This window comes from Pinus tabuliformis, chromosome 5_2 (assembly GCF_031772625.1).
Source record: "Pinus tabuliformis cultivar Carrire ecotype Pingquan chromosome 5_2, CPIR1, whole genome shotgun sequence".
Taxonomy (NCBI): Eukaryota; Viridiplantae; Streptophyta; class Pinopsida; order Pinales; family Pinaceae; genus Pinus; species Pinus tabuliformis.
In genome coordinates, this window is record NC_142306.1 from 193,606,830 (window position 1) to 193,625,592 (window position 18,763).

Here is an 18,763-nt window from a genome sequence, read left to right on the forward strand (position 1 = left end):
CCCTCTTCAAAAGAGGAAGAATTCAAGAAAGATTTCTATACTTTGACAGAGATGCTTAAAGTCCTTTATGAGGAGAGGAACACCAGAATGGTTGGAGAGAGTTCTAAACATCTACATGGAGAAGGAAGCTTAGAGGAAAAAAAATATGAGAAAAAGGATTCCAAAGGAAATCGTGAAAAGACACCTCCATCTCGACCATCCTCATCATCTCCATCACCTCGCACAACATCATATTCCACTACCACCATTGAAACTGCCCATACTAATTCCAAAACCCCAGAAGGAAAAACTCCATTACTGAAATTGGACATTAAATTCGAACTTCCCATGTACAATGGAGAGGTGAATGTAGAAAATTTAGATAATTGGACTCAACAGTTGGAGGTATACTGCAAAATTCAGAACCTTTAAGAAGACGACATAAAGATCTAGTTCGTTTCACTGAGGCTAGAAGGAGCTGCACTAGTTTGGTGGGAAGTAAAGACTCAAGAGGAAATGCAAATCCATGATAAGATATCCATCACTTGGGTTGAATTTTTTCTGCAATTAAAAGACATTTTTATCCTTTAGCCTATATGCAAAAATCCATTATGAGTTGGTAGAAATTTAGGCAGCTCAAAGGCAAAACAATCCAAGATTATACACATGAGTTTAGAAAAAGGGCTTTGTTATAAGGAGTGAATTTGAATTCCCAAGATACACTATTTAAATATATTGGGGATTTACATTCCTATTTGAAACATACTATCCTTATGTTTAACCCAAACAATTTAGATGAGGTGTGTGTGCAAGCCACACACCTTGAATCTAGAGGAAAGAACATTCAAGAAGAGGGTAGTAAGAGGAAGTCATTCAAGGGTAAGGAGAATGAAAAGGGTGGAAAATGGAAGTGAAAGAAGAATGCAAGTGTAAAGAAAGAAGGGGAGAAAATTACATGCAAACACTATTCCAAAGAGCGGCATGATGAAGCCCACTATCAAAATCTACATCCCGAATTAAGGCCTAAGAAACAAAACAATAAGGGAAAACAAAAGGCGACAGTTACCACACAACATGACCTTGGTTCAGATTATCGTGATGAGACCAAGATTTTAGCCATGGTTACAAAAGCAAAAGAAACTGTTGCAAGCACTAGTTCATCACATAGTCAAAACAACACTCCAAATGAAGAGTCAAAAATAGAGTTGTTTCATGTTAGAGTGATTTCAAGTCATACAAATATTGATGCATTATTTGATAGTGGGTCACAATCAAACTTGATTTCATAAGGCTTGGTTAAAAAGCTAAACCTTGAAACCGTACCTCATCATAAGCCATATCCATTGGGTTTGATAGTAAACAATGCAAACTTACAGGCTACAAGGAAGTGTTTATTCAAGTTCGCCATCACTGAAAAGTTCATTGATGAATTTGAGTTAGATGTAGTTCCACTTGACATCTCAGGAATCATTTTGGGTATTCCTTATTTGTATGATATAAAAGCACTATTTTATCACCATGACAACAAATATATATTTATCAAGAATGGGGTGGAGTACATAGTGAGATCCCATCACAAAAAGTTGAATATTTCTTTGGTTAATGTAGGGCAGAGGAAGAGACTAGTAAATCCAAGTAAAAACTTTTTGCTTGTAATGATCAAGAAAAGGAATGATATTGATTATGAATCTTTTGAAGGTTGTGATGATAAATTGAAATCTAATTTTTTTGATGTGGTAAGGAAGCATGGCAAGATGTTTCACGAACCAAACAAGTTACCTCCCAATAGGGCAATTCAACAAGAGATTCAGTTACAATAGGATGTTCCACATCTGAACATTGGTATGTATTGCATGTCTATTATGGAGAGTTTTGAAATCAAAAAGAAAATTCAAGAATTTCCAAGCAAATGTATCATATGGCCATCTACTTCGCCATGTGGTTCGCCCATTGTCTTGGTGCTAAAGGAGGATGGTACTTGGCACATGTGTGTAGATTTCTGTGCACTGAACAAAATCGCGATAAATAATCCTTATCCACTCCCAAGAATTGATGATCTTCTTGATCAGTTGAGTTATGGAAAGTATTTCACTAAATTACATTTACAAAGTGGTTATCATCAAGTTAGGATAGTTGAAGAAGACATTTGGAAAACTACATTTAAAACTAAACAAGGATTGTTTGAGAGGTTGGTTATGCCTTTCGGTCTTACAAATGGTCTAGCTACTTTCATGAGAGTAATGAATGAATAATTGAGACCATTTCTAGATGATTTTTTCATTGTCTACATAGATGATATCGTCATATTCAACAAATCAAGAGATGAACATGTCATGCATGTAAACAAAGTACTTGATGTCTTGAGAGAAGAAAAATTGTTTTTAAAGATGTCGATGTGTGAATTTTGTAAGGCTTTTATGGTGTATTTATGACACATTATTGGAGAAGGTGAACTAAAGATAAACCCCTCTAAGGTTGAGGTCATTTTGAATTGGCCCAAGCCCAATACAGTTACAAAGGTAAGAAGATTTTTGGGGGCAGCACAATATTGGAGAAATTTTATTGCTAATTTTTCTTCCATTGCATCTCCATTACATGCATTGATAAGTGCCAAGAAATTATTTCATTGGGGAGATATACAGCAGAAAGAATTTGATGATTTTAAGCAAAAGATAAGTTCAACACCAATATTAGCACTTCTGGATCTTAGACAAACACTCAATATTCAAACATATGCAAGCGATTATGCCATGGGAGTAGTTCTATTGAGAATGGTAAGCCTATTTCATTTCACTCTGAAATTTTTAATGGAGATGTAACTAACTATCCCACATATGACAAAGAACTTTATGCATTGGTACAAAGTGTTAAGAAATGCAAGCACTGTTTGATGGGGAAGGAGACCATCATCCATACCGACCATCAACCATTACAATATTTACAGCCAAAGTCAAAGCTGCAGCAGTCATGACATTTCATATGGATGGGTTTTCTACAACAATTTAATTTGGTTATTAGGTATAAAAAGGGAATCTACAATAAGGTAGCTGATATGATTTCAAGCTCTATTGTAAATTCATTTATTATACTCAAGTGTAATCCTGTTTTGCATGAAAGTTAAATAGAACAATATGCAAATGATAGTTACTTTCAAGAAGTATATGCAAGCTTGAGTCAACGAAACCAAATAGAAGAGTTGGATTATCATGTACATAATAGTGTGTTGTATCACTTGGGAAAGTTGTGTCTTCCATAGGGAGAAAGAAACAATATCATAAGAGAGGCACACACTTCATTGATTGTTGGACACTTTGGTGTAGGAAAGACATTAACGAATATTCAAAGGTATTTTTATTGGCCACGCATGTTGGATAATGTTTCTCGTTTCATAAGAGGATGTTGTTTATGTGCTACAAGTATGCCTAGTAATAGGAAACTTGGTTTATACACTCCACTTCCAGTACCTTCACGTCCATGGGAGAGTATCTCAATGGATTTTGTAGGAGGTATTCCATTGTTAAGTAAAGGTCATGATTAATTGTATGTAGTTGTAGATAGGTTCAATAAGATGTGCATACTAACACCATGTAAAAAGTAAATTATTGCTAAACAAACAACTCATATTTTCTTTCAAAACATTTGGGTTCATTTTGGTCTTCCCACTTCTATTGTAAGTGATCGAGATTCTTGATTTGATGGGATTTTTTGGTCAAATTTATAGGACACGATGGACACAAAGTTGAAGAAGAGTACAACCTTTCATCCACAAACAGATGGACAAACTGAGATGGTCAATGGAACAATTATTCATATTCTTAGAGGATATTGCAGCAAACATCCCAAGTTGTGGGATGAACGGTTGCATTACATACAACATGCATAAAACAAGGCAAAGCATTCTTCCACAAACACATCGCCATTTGAGGCATGTTATGGATACTTGCCAAGAACGCCATTGGACTTCATCTTTAAGAAATATGTTTCTGTCAAAGGTCATAGTGACATCGATAAGGCAAGGAATTTCATAGAGAAAATTCAATTGATACATCATACATTGCAAGAACATCTTGAGAAAATTCAAAGCAACTAGAAGGCAAAGCACGACAAACACTAGATTGATCAAAAATTTTAAGTTTGTGATGAAGTTTGGTTATATATTAGCAAAGAGAGACTTCAAGGGGAAGGTAAAAAGCTGAAACCAATCCATTATGGTCCTTTTAAAATTCTGGAAAAGATTGGTAATAATGCATTCAAGCTTGATTTGCCTCCTTACATGCAAATATACTCTGTTGTTAATGTTGAGAATTTGAGATTCTTTGAGCCACCTTCGATTGATGATTAAGGAGAGCATGTTCACCTGTCATCAATAGTTGATTTCTTGCCAGAATATCTAGATGAGCTTCAGCAAGATCTCATACTTGACAAAAGAACCAGAATTTCAAAGAGAGGGGATGTCGAATACCTTAGAGTGGGGCTCAAGGGACAAAATCCTTCGAAGCCAAATGGTTGCAAACCAAAAAGGTGAGGGAGTTGTACCCTCACTTGTTGAACAATCGATAGTATCTTTTTGGGTCCAAAAGGCTTCTAGTGGCGAGGAATGATTAGGTGCTCAATATTTAGCTTAAAAATAAAAGTTCTTAGATTGGCTTTAAAACTATACAACTGCGTCCATCTCATTAAGAAAATCGCAATGCAATTTGTTTAAAAAAAATGAAGTCCGGATGAAGGAGAAAAGGCCTACTGGTCGTTCTCCTAAACAACTAAAAAATTGCAAAATGGGACAAAATGATGACATGGTAGTCTAGTCAGCAAGGGGAATCTTCTTCAATTTTCGCCCAATGGGGCTGTGTCAAGTCACCTCCAGATTCGCTAGATTGGTTGTGTGAAGGTGAAATTGCCTAGTTGGCTCCAATGTGGAATTTGAATTTGTTTTTATTTAAATATTATTATATATTATAAATAGTTATTATTTATATTATATAGTTTTTAAATATATATATATATATATATATATATATATATATATATATATATATATATATATATATCTATATATATATATATATATATATATCTATATATATATATATATATACAGATATATATATATATATATATATATATATATATATAATATATATATATATATATATATATATATATATATATATATATCTGTATATATATATATATATATATAGATATATATATATATATATATATAGATATATATATATATATATATATATATATATATATATCTTACACAGTGATTATTAAATTCCGCATATTAAATCAAATTTCAAAATTCGCATATATCCAAAGTCGAATCGTGCATATATTATGGTAAAAATATATGGGTTGGGCAGAGGCGAGTTTGAACTTGTCGCCTCCCCCACCTGAATTCCATGCTCTTACCATTGGACCACCAGTGGAAGGTTTGAAAAACATTACTGCAAAAATGTATTTAATATCCCAGTTAAGTCTGATGGCGGGGATGGTGGGAGCCAGCCCTGCGGGCCAGCCCCATGCAACAACAAGTACGTGACCGAGGACCAGTGAATGGATATGCGCTTGGAACTAATTACATTTAAATTAAAATAATTTTGTTTAAGACTTAATTACACCCGCTTAAAGTTTAGATTAAGTTGGTGGCAGATTAGGCAGCGTGCCAAATTCAACGGAAACTGCTAGTTTTGGCGGACTTAACTGGAGTCTCTCCATATTTAGTGGGATTCCTAGGAAAAAATTGAATGTAGCATAACTTCAGCAATTTTTGACCAAATTGAGCTTAGAAAGAAGTGTTCTTGGCTAATTTGGACATTCTGAACACATTGGTGCATGTATCAGGAGCCACAAAGCTTTGTAAATGGATTTTTTGCCACATTGAGCTAATATAGAGGCCCAAGCCATGGAAGCTGGACCAAGGAGATGTTACCTAGGAGGGGTGAACTCCTTCATCAAAACACTGTGTTGATGTGTCTCTTTGATCGTTTGTTGCACTGTACAAGTTTGCTTTTAATTATTAGCTTTTGAAGCTACTTTTCTCATGATTGTCTTGTTTAACTTAAGGAAATTTACCTGTTTGTAAGCACCAACAACTAATGAAAACTCAACACAAAAAGCAAGAAGCAAGCACATGTATATAAATCTATAATTTTTATTAGCACAAAAAAACTAATCATAAAAAAATAGATCAACTCTCCACCCTTACATTTTCCACTCTGTCTGCCAACACATTAGTCGAGCATTGTACCAAGGTGAACTCCATTGTTTTCAACTCCTCCATGTGGCTCTAAATACTTTGGATTATCTAGGACAGGTGGTAATTATTCGTGAATTTGTTCAAGTGAGTACCACATTACAACCAACGTGCCTCCTTCCACTATTACATTTAACATTCTTTCCCAACGTGACATTTCCAACACATTCTCTAGGGGTTGGAATTGTGTTGCATTATTCGTAGCCTGGCGCATATTGATGAAGTATAGACTTCGAATCTTACCAGTACAACCTCAAATGATCCCTCCTTCCCCTGCCTTGCTTGGGTTTCCCTTAGACTCCCCATCAAAATTTAGTTTCAAAAAACCCTCCCGAGGAGCCTACCACATTGTAGATCCCAACTTTATGTAGTCTTCTCTGGATCTGTGGGTTATACCGCCAAGGTAATATAGGACAAAAAATTTTAGAATCATTACTTCCTAAAGGGAGGGTTGTTCCTCTGAGGTTTTGATTATTCTATTATTGATCGTCTCCTTAAGCTGATGGCAAATTTCTTCCATCAGGTTTGCAACTAAGATATTTTTGTCATGAAATATTCATTGGTTTCATTCCTTCTAGATTGACTAGAGGATGAATCCCATAATTAAATTCCAAGTCATATTCACCACTTCATTTTTATTATACCGCATCTACCATTTTATTAATAGTTTCTTGTATACTTTCCTTATTTCTATACGTGTTTCTATAGATAATAGCCAACCACTCCCATAGAGATTTAGTATAGCTGACAGTGCTCAAAAGGTGATTAAGGCTTTATTTTTCCCTCTCACATAGGCAACACCAATATGGACCTACCATTCCTCACTCTACTAGATTTTCCTAGATAAAACCTTCCTATGCAAAATTAACGACAACAAAATTTTAATTTATGGCTAGTGCGAGGCCACCCAGACTTTTCTCCATGATGCGTCACTGAATTGATGATATTGATGTCTAAGATATGCCTTGCCTTCCTTCAGGTTGAACTCATCCCCTCTCTTTGTCCCCATCGAAGTTGGTCTTGGTCACCATTCCCTAGGACTTTCCTTTTGCTTATTTCCACTGTAATACCTTGGATGCTCGAATCCCCCAGGTCTTCCTGATAAAATATTTTTAGGTTCCATCTTCTCCATTTTTTATTCTCTAATCCTTGAGCCCAGAATTGGTGGACCTCCTTGTATCCGTATTTCTCTGTGGCTACATGTATATCCCACCATTCACATCTATTTAATTTTGGTTGTTGGTTCCAGGCATCCTCCAAGAATAAAGAATCCCTTCCATTTCTTATTTCCAAAAAATAATGTTGTTGTATGATTTCTCTGTTATTCCATGTTAGGTTTCATATACATGATCCTTGGATTGAACTTGTGAGCCTTAATAAGTTTTTTATTTGGTAATTAGAGGATAAAATTCACTTTCCATCGTTTTGACCATGGATTCTTCCCTCCTTTTAGCCATCTCCCCCGCAATTTGGCACCATTTCCTTTGCTTTTTTATCTCTGGGTCCTGAAGCCTTAAGATTCCTACGTTTTTCGATTTGTAGACCATGTTACAAGCCACCAACTCCCATTTTCATTTTTCCTTTGCCGCTCGCCACAAAAAATTTCTTTGGACCTCCCTTATTTTTTTAAGCACTCCTTTAGGCATAGGTAGAATGGATAATGTATACCTTAGGATAGCCTAAATCACCGCCTTTACTAGAACTAGCCAACCTAACAAGTTTAGTGCTCTCCTTGTCCATATTTTGACCCTATCTTCAAGGCTAGATATTACTCTCTCCTAGTTAGATTTCTTCCAAGATTTCACTGTTAGGGGGACCCCTAGATACATAGAAGGGAGGGGTTTCCATTAGAAACCTAAAATAGTTGATAGGTTTCTCTAGATAGAAATGTGGGTGTTAAAAGATAAAATCATAGACTTAGATTGGCTTAACTCCTTACCTGACGCCACCATGAAGGTGTCCAGAATGAATTTATAATTATGAGCCTCATTTAATGTAGGAATGTCATGAAGCATGGCATCATCCACAAATTATTGGTGAGTATTATCTTGGAATCCTCATGCAGCTTAAGTCCCTTTGTGTCTCCTTCTTTGTTGGCCGCTCTAATCACCCTCCCTAGCCCTTCCATCTTTAAGATAAGAGGGAAGGGAGACAATGGGTCCCCTTGACAAATTCGTCCAGATGGAAAGAAAGGTTTTGATGGGGATCGAGTAATAAGAATTGAAAAACTGGGTGATGAGAGCATTGCCATAATCTATTTTATCTACTGTTCCTCAAACTCAAATGCTTCTAACACCGATTCCATGTATTCCCAACTGATCTTATGATATGTCTTAGATAAATCTAATTTCATGATCATACTAGCCTTTTTTTGGGTCTTTAGTGAATAAGATATTTCATGCAACAAGATAGCATTATCCAGTCTGTCTCCAGTCAAGAAGGCCCGATTGTTCCTCAAATATCATATATGGGAGAATTGTTTTCATCTGATTGGCTACTACTTCGGAGATAATTTTGTATAAGAGGCCATAAAGGGCTATCGGCCTGAACATTTCTAGGGTGATGGATCAGTTTTCCTTGGGAATAAGGGCTATAATATTCAAATTCAAGGCTTTGAGAATCATTTTTTACTCCTACGAATCTTGCACCACCTAATATGTATCATATTTTACTGTTTCCCCACAAGATTTAAGAAAATCAATAGTAAATCCATTCGGCCCAGGGGCTTTTCCATTAGCCATTTCATGCACTATCAGGGCCACTTCATCCATGGAGACTGACTTGTTTAATTTCTTGTTTTGATCTTCTGTGATCAACTTTTAGATACGCCTCACAATTCCTGGGATATTCTCTCATCTCTTCACTTGGGGTTCTTCTCCTATATTTTGGAAGTATTGGACCAAGACCTCCTCAATGTCTTGATGAACTTTGAAGGTTTTCCCCCTCTCATCATTTATTTTAAGGATTTTATTTGAGTTTCTATGTTCTATTGTTGAACGGTGAAATACGTTAGTGTTTCTCTCACGCTCCCTAAGCCATAACACTCGAGATTTTTGTCTCCATAGAATTTCCTCTTGTTTACATCTATCTTCCCACTTCCTTAGTAGCTCCATTTTTCTTCCCTTTCTTTCCTCTGAGTAACCCTCTGACATCAAGCTTTGTTGTAAGGCTTCCATATTTTTATCCAATTCCTTTTTCGCTTGAAAGGTGTTCCAAAATTATGTCTTGTTCCACTATTTTAATTTAATCTTGATGTGTTTTAACCTTTCCCATAACGTATACGTTTTAGAACCTCTTAATGGGATATTTTCCTCCCACGATCCTTTGATATTCTCGCTAAACGCATGGTAGTCAAACCAAAAGGATTAAAATCTAAAAGGCCTATTTTTGGGGGTGCCTAACAACTGTGTCATTAAAATCATTGGCCAATCATTAGAGTCCTCACATGGAAGGATATTTTCTATCGCATCTACCCCTCTCATTAGAAAATATTCTAATACTAAAAACATTTTAATTATGGATGCAACTTCATGTTTCCCTCTCGCTTATCACTCCATATAAAGAAAACATTAAGAGTTTGCATGTCAATGAGGGTGGTCACCTCAATGAATTCCTTAAATGCTTCAACATCTTTGTCTACTTGTATTTGGCCTCCTTTCTTTTCTAATAGATAGGTTATCATATTAAAGTCTCCCCCCAGAACCCAAGGGAGATGCACTTTCGTTATTTTTATTTTACTTAGATCTTGAAGGAGTTTTATCTTCTTCTCAATTCTTTGAGGCACATAAATATTTGTAAACACCAATGTACATGTAGTCCTTATAACCTGCATTTATATAGATAAGTACGATCTTGTTTCTTCCGATTCCAGTAAGATCGACGACTGGAGATTCTAGCAGATCACCAAATCCCCCGCAAAGCTCTATGCTTCCACCTCCATCATATCATACCTTCTCCCTAATTTCCTACTTAATTCCTTGATTTTCTCTACAAATTTGACTCTTGCAAGAGAAATATATCAGGTTGTTCCATTTAAATATTTTTATTAAGAAAACTTTGTTTTCTAAGTTTACTAATGCCTCTTATATTCCATGTTAAAACATCCATGATTTAACTGTGGTTAAGAGTGGGCGAGCTTAGTGCTCTCATCGTACCTGAGTTTATTAGCCTAGCTCCCAGCTCCTTGAGGGCGACATTGTTTGACTTCGTCCCTCTATTCTGATGGCTATGTCTTGGTGCTAAAACCATCTGAGATCCCATTGCTTTCACTCCCAACTTGGATATTTCTTAATGTCATGTTTTATGGCCCTATAATCTTGTCTCTTCTTTCATTAGGTATAGATATTAGATTCTATCCATTTTCTCCACATTGATAGCATCTAGTCCATGTTTCATCACCTTCTCCACCATATACTAGAGGTCGATTCCCTCCCACTCTATTATTTCCAATAGTTTTGGGTCCTCTATTCCTAACTTGCTTCGGGTAATTTTTGCACCTCCCTCAAAATCCTTTGATAGATCATTCATATCTCCATATTGTCCAATATCCTCGATTGGCTGCAACATTTCTTCCTCTTTCCCTTCTCCTTTTTCCTCCCAATCCTCTTCATCCTCCCCTGACCCTTTGGGATTTCTTCGAATATGACTTAAAAGTTATTTCTCTGAGATTTTTGCCCCCCTGATTTCTTTGTTGTTGTCTTCTATTAGGTCTTCCCCTTAGAGTGGGCCTGACAAAACTGTCTGCATCTTTTTGTTCTATTCCTTTTCTCTTTCATCCATTTTAATTAAAGGGAATTCCCTTATCAGGTGTCCATGTTCATGGCATCTCTTGCATCTAAAAGGGATCTACTCATAGTCACTAGTTGTAACCAAAATTCGTCTCAGAACTCTAGTTTGACTACCTCAGGAAATTGCCCGAGGACATCCATTTCTATGCATATTTTTGCATACGATATATATCTTCCTTGTAAATTTTCTTCTAAAATTTTAATAAATTTTATGAGAGTGTCTTCTATTAGTTTTAGAGTTGTAGGGAGCCAATAGTCCAGGGGAAGGGAGTACAACCTGACCCAAACTGTGACGCATCTAAAGGTTTCCTTCTCTGGGGTGAAATTCCCAATCCAAGGCCTCATGTATACACCATTTGATGCAAAAAAATAGGGACCACCATCAAATATTCTATCTCTATCTTCCATATTTAAAAAATACCACCATAACAAAACCCTTAGACCCTAGATGTAACTCTATTTCTCCTTGTGGTTTCCAATGATGCTTGATCCAATCACACAAGCCTTTTTATGTGGGCCAAAGGCCCATAAACTTGCATATGACAACATATGACCTCATTCGCTCCCTAAAGGCCTAGGTATTAGGATAAAATCAATGTAGTTGGGATCACAGGATCAATGATCAATGTAGTTGGGACAACATAAAAGGTCAAAAGGCTTACATGACCCTATGGAGCCTTTTGACCTTTTGTGTTGTTGTTAGTCTGTTTGCTTTGTTTTTGGGCCCTTGCTTTGATTTATTCTTTGTCTTTTCCCACCTACTTCTATCAATCCTTAGAAATTCTCTGACATAACGTCTGTATGTGCACTGAATCCCATCTTGAGTGCCTTCCTTTTTTTCATTACCACATTCTGATAGTAAGGAGCCTCACTCCCTCTTACTCTTAAAACCACCTGCATTAGACCCTAGTTACTGTTTCTTAGAAACCCTCGCTTCTCCCCAAATATCAAATTAATTGTCATCATGCGACAATGTTCGTCATAATCCAATGCCATATTGGTTTTTGTAGCACACAAACATCACAATACGAAACCCTATTTTAGTGTCATAATGTGACATTGAAGAAATTGCCATGTAATGTAAGGTTCTGACAATGATTTCCATATTCCTTGTCACATTGTCAGAATGATTGTTACAATGCAACATTAGATAGATTTCTACACCATTCAAACATCACAGACTTAAACCCTAATGTTATTATAATCCAAGGGATTAGTAAACCCAAGGAATTAATATTATAAACCCTAAGGATTAAAAATCCAAGGGATTAATATTATAAACCCAATGAATTAATAAACCCTAATTTTATAATGTTGAGAGGAAACATTCATTAAATTGCAATGTCATGTAACATTACAAAAGTGACTATCAAATTAATTGTCATCTTACAACGATGTTTGTCAATATTATAGACTTTTAGTTTATAAACCCTATGATCAATATTATAAACCCTTATATTATAAAGCCTAGGATTAATATTATAAACCCTAAGATTAATATTATAAACTTATGTATTATAAACCCTAATATTAATCTATTAAACGCTTAGTTAAATATATTAAACTCTAAAATTAAAAAAGATAAATTAATATTATAAAACCCAACACAAGATTATAAACCCTAAGATTAAATATCATATGTTTAATATTTTAAACCCTAATAATAATATTATAAACTTTAAGATTGATATTAAACCCCAAGATGAATATTATAAACTCTTAGATTAATATCATAAATCTTAAGATTAATATTATAAACCTTTTGATTGATATTAAAGCCTATAATTAATATTATAAACCTTAATATTATAAAACCCTGATATTAATAAAATATTTATTATCTATATTTCTCTTTCCTATTATGTAATTTAAAAAATTAAAATTCCAATCAATTCAATACTCAAAACTTTTTAAAACACCTTCTTATTTAAATAATCTAACAAATCAACAATCAAGTAAAAATATAAATAATTTTACCAAACATATAAATTATTTTGAATTAAACAAAACCCTTGGATGAAGCCTTACTACATAAAAATCTGATAATATAATTGTCTTTTTTCAAATTAGGGATGTTGACTTGTGGCTTTTTTTATTTTTACTTTATTTTTTTTTTAATTTCAAGTGAGAGGAATATTTTTCATCATATAAAGTCTTTTGTGGCTGTGATTTCGTGAGGAAAAAATTATATAACTATACAAAAATAACATCAAAAAATTATATAAGTACAAAAAAATTAAACACTTTTATAAATGGAATTTGTTAACTAAATTTTTAATTATACATTTTTATTAATCATAATACAATTTGTTAAAAAAATTAACAATACTACACATATATAATGAGTCATTTTTATTTAAATTGTTAAATATTACATGATTTGAATGTTAAATACATTATAAAAATATATAATTAGTATTTACAATTAATGTCAAATTAATTTATAAAACGAAGAATGACATTAATTTTTATATCGGAAAATAATTTAAATATAATGAATTTAAATTATATAAAATAATATATATATTTTTCCTGAAGAAAATTGATAAATACACACATAATGAACTTAAAACTAAAAATTTCATGACATTACTGTTATTATAATGCTACTATAATATAATGTTTCAAGAAGATAAAATTAAAAAAATTAAATTTTAACTTAAATATAGTCTAGATATAAATTTCTAAAGTTTTATAATATATTTATCAAAACTATGATATCAATGAATTATAATGTTTCAAGAAGATAAAATTAAAAAAATTAAATTTTAACTTAAATATAGTCTAGATATAAATTTCTAAAGTTTTATAATATATTTATCAAAACTATGATATCAATTAATTCATGTACACCATTCATATAAATATTATTTATATAAAAATTAATCACTAAACATATTAACATATATCTAGTTGTAAATTATTTTTAATAAATGAATGTGTTTTTAATCATATTAATATAAATATTATTAAACATTTTCAAACATTGACTATGTTCTTCGATGGTTTGGTTATATCATCATGTTGACTCTAGTTATGTTAAGCATGACATTTGTGACTAACTATAGGCATGTTGATCATGATTACGTATAGACACCAAGGTTAACTATATGGTTGACCAATGTTGACTAAAGAAGACTGTGACTGAACAATATTGACTATCACTAGCTATGGTTAACATATAGTTCATTAAGGTTGATGTTAGTTGGTTATTTCTACATTGAATGTAAAGATTAAATATTCTTGACTTTGTAATCATGTTTACTCTTGATATGTGTCTATAGTTAATTAAAAGCATGCTGAAAATAATTCCGATGATTAATCATAATTGAACATAATTTCCTCATTGATTATATTTGACAAAATCAATCATGGATATGATGTGTTACTGTTTACATTAATATATTATTAATGTGAAAATTTATAGATTAATATATTAATCTATTATTATTATTATTATATTATAAATTTATTAAAGTTGAAATAACATTATTAAATTTAAAATGTTATTAATAAAATAATATTAATCATATTATTAACGTACTAATAATGTTATTAATGTATTAATAACCTACTATATTTTCAACGTATTGTTATTAATGTATTAATAACATACTATATTTTCAACGTATTAATATGCTATTATAGTCTTGTTATAAAAATAATATTGGCCTTCCATCTATTAGTGTAGATGTAGGGTTAGTTTAGTTTTCTTTCTTTCATTGTTTTAGTTTCACCTTTTCTTTGAATATTGTTTCAGTTTTGTCTTTCCCACATTTTTTAAGTTTCTACCTAAATAAGATTTTGTGTGAAAGTGGTCTTGTTTGTTTGGTTCCGGAGAAATGTGGCAGAGTTAAAGAGGGCACTACGAAAAATAACAATACTTAGTTAAATTTTAGCCCCCTTTTTTTACTAGGCATATATCTTTAATAATCCATGATGCTCAGATGGAGAATGAATTTCATTCCTAATGAAATCTTTAGTTGATCTACAATGCTCATACCTATAATAGGATATTCTTTCCTCAAATTGACCTTTTATATTAATTAGTTTAATGTGTCAACTCAATCGAGTAGAGAAGGGAAAGGAGGAAACTTAGGCAAGGAAACTAATTTCAGAGCTATATAAGAGTCTTTGTAAAATAAGGAACAAATTTTTTGAGGTAATGAACAAGCTCACTAGTGATGAAGCAATGCTTGTGATTGCTTGAAGTGACTATGTGGGGCACTGAATATGCCTTGCAGGTAGCAAAGAAACACTAGAGATGGAATTGAAGCTCTAACATATTAAACTCACGTATTTACATACTCCTACTCCTTAATAAAAAAAAGTTTGACTAGTTACATGAGTGTGTTATGCTGACAAGAGGAGCAAAATAGACTACAGTAGTAGCTGAGCTCCGTAAGGAAGCTATGGTAATATTTAAGATGAGACAATACTTTTTGAAACGTATAACCTATGCATAAAGTTAAACCTAGACAAACAAAATGGGGTTTGTTCAGTGAATCACCAAGTGTTGTAGCTGCTACAATCCCTTCCAAAATTTTGTTTATATTCAAATTTTGGAGCCTCGTTTTGGTATTGTGAGTTGTCATTTTGATTTTTTTAAGTCATCCTTGGTTTTATGGTTCTAAGTAACAAGTCTTCTTCTAGTAACAAATAGTGTCACAACTTCACGCTCTTACATGCCTAACATGTGGTACCATCAACTGCGCACTTATTTCAAGAAGCTATTGTGCACTTCATGATGAAAATCAATTCTATCCACTGATAACTATGCACTTCCTAAGGATAAATAGTTCAAAATTTGTGAAGACAAGCTTAGGCATGCTTTGATGGAAATGATTATGCATGCCTTGAAAATATGGATTGTGCAATCCTCTGAGATAGGAAAATTTGCAACCCCTTGTGAGAGTCACGGGGGCTTCACTGGGGTAGAAATAGCATACAATGTGGGTTCATATTGGGGGGTATATATTGAGGAAAAGTTGACATAATATATTGGGGGATATATAGGGGGTAAAGGGTTTTTAAATTGGCAGGTATAAAAAATGGAGCTCAAAGTTAATGAAAAAATATAAAGGGGTATAAAAAATGTTAATGAAAAAAATGGATACCTACAATACCTAGTGGAAGTATGGGTTTTTTAAATTGGGAATGTGTATTGGGTTCGTATTGATAGGGGTTAAATAATGTGATTTTTAGGGATATTTTGCAATATGTAGTCAAATTAAGGGTAATGTTTAATATGCCATGAACGCTCGCGATAGGTCAGAGGTTCATTGAGTGAAGCCCCCATGGTGAGAGTGAATTTTGCAACTCTTTATGAGAGCGAATTATGCAACTCCTTGTGATAGGAAACTATGTAATCTTTTGGGATAGGGAACTGTGCACTCTCTTATGACAATTAACTGAGCAGTCCCTTGTGCAGGTCAACTTCACAGTTCCTGAAGAAAGTTAATTGTGCATTCCTTGATGAAATTTAGTGCCCACTTCCTATGGAAACCTAATGTGTATCACTTGATGAAGTATGGAAACACTTTTCAAAGATAGCATTGTCACAAGTGGCAGTTAACTAACACTAGCTCCTATTTTTTTGATGTGTGTGATCATACCCTAACCTTAGATCTATGAGTGATCACCTACATAAGAAGCTAGCCTAGAGCTCATTCTCACACTCATCTTTGGAGCTCTATGCATTTCTTGAGCACAAACATATTTTTGTTGTATGTGCACCACTATTTGGGTTAGTTTCATAATTGTCACTTTTATCTACTTTTAGTCTCACTTTTTTCATTTTTTCTTTTGTAAGTCTCTTTTTAACCTCATTTTTACATTAAAAGTGTCACTTTTTCCATATTTAACTTTTGCATGTGTTGTTTTTCTCTTGCATTCTTCCTTTCTAGTGCCTTTTCATATTCTAAGTCCTTTTGCATTCTAGTAATAACTGTGGATGAATGTATTTATGCATGTACTTCATTTTATTTCGAGTTGATGTGCATCTCCATCACTACAACTATGAATTTATTCCATCTAGGAAACAAAGCTTAAATGTTTCTCTCTATTGATCTAACATGTGCACATCCCCAGAATTTCCCCTCCTCAACTGCACATTGCAAAATTCTAATCAAGAACAGTCCCTGGCCTGAATTACTCGTTGTGCACTTCAAGTTAATAATCAACTAGTCCTTCTCCCTTGCTGATGCAAATTGTGCAATAAAGAATCCCTCTCTCTCAACAATTGTGCATGTGACAAAGTCCTAAAACCCATATCTTCAACCTTTAACCTTATTGATCCATCACATGCATAGAAAATTTTAGGTGCTAATATTCGCAGGTGGGCTAATTCTCCATAGTTTTTCCAAAAAAAAAGATTTGCCAATTTCCCTTTTTTTCTAAAAACGATTCAGCAATTTTTACAATATAAAAATATTTTAACTTAAAATTTGCCAAAATTATATAAAGACGCTATATAAAATCATTAAAAAATTCAATATTTTTACAAATATATCAACAAACATTGTATAGTTTTCATATTACAGACTAGTGAAATTCGCTAAGATTTCTAAACTTTAGGATACATTTACATCCTTAAAAATTTTCTCTAATCACACACAGTCCCTCCTCTTTCTTATTGCGCAGTGTGCACTTATAGTGACCATTCAAGTTACCCTTGCCTCATGTTGGCTTAGTGGGACCTGGCCCAGGTTAAGAGTTAGTTGCACCAAGAAAAACTCTATACTATCGGCCCTTTCAGCATCAATCCACTTAGCATGGACTGAAGTCTCACCCAAAGTATAATGGAGGGATGTTGGAACTAAGTTTCTACATCCAGAGATCAGTGTGATGTATTTTTATGCCCTAGAGATTCCTCCCCACAGATCTATAAGCCCTCAAGATTGGGACTATAACTTCCTTCGAATGCTCTGTAGACCTCTGTGAAGGTCTACGATCAGATTTTGTGGACCCTAAACATATGAATTATCTACTTATGTGCACCATAGGCTATGTTCCGATCAGGATCTACTTAGATCTACTTAAGTGCTTGATAAACGTAGCAGAAGGTATTATGATCTTTGCATAAATACTTAACATGTACTGCGTTCAATTAATAAGACTTATCCAGTAGATTAGCACATCAATACATCATTATTTCATAAAGACATTATTTCATCACAACATATATCGCAAACATAAACAACAGAGGTAAATAGATAAAAGCACATGAATTTGTTCAACAGTATTCTTTATTGATCTTTGTATCAGGTTAAGGACTCAAAACTTCCCTGCACATTTAGTTGTAGGGTTCCACGCACTCAACCGTGGACACTACTCTAGCCCTCTGCGCACTCAAATGCAGAGCTTTTTCCCCTCTAAGACTTACTTCTCTGCACTATCTTTCTAAGACTCCATTTATTCATACCCATAGACATAGATATTTATCTACTTAGACTCTCTAAGACACACCTATTTATACAATCCCATGGTCCGTGGATAATGGGTAGATCACCAAACCAACTCAACTTTACATAAACAAGGGTAAAAACCTTTTTGACTCCTAACTACCTATGTGCTCCGCATCCACAATTTGTGGAGACTTTACATATTTTCATCAAAAATTTACAACAAAACTTGGGTTTTTAACGCCAAAATTGACCCAGGGGACCCCATCCCAATAGCCCCTGAACACAAAGGTCGTGACTCACCTTTAAGTCACTCAACTGGCATGGTGATC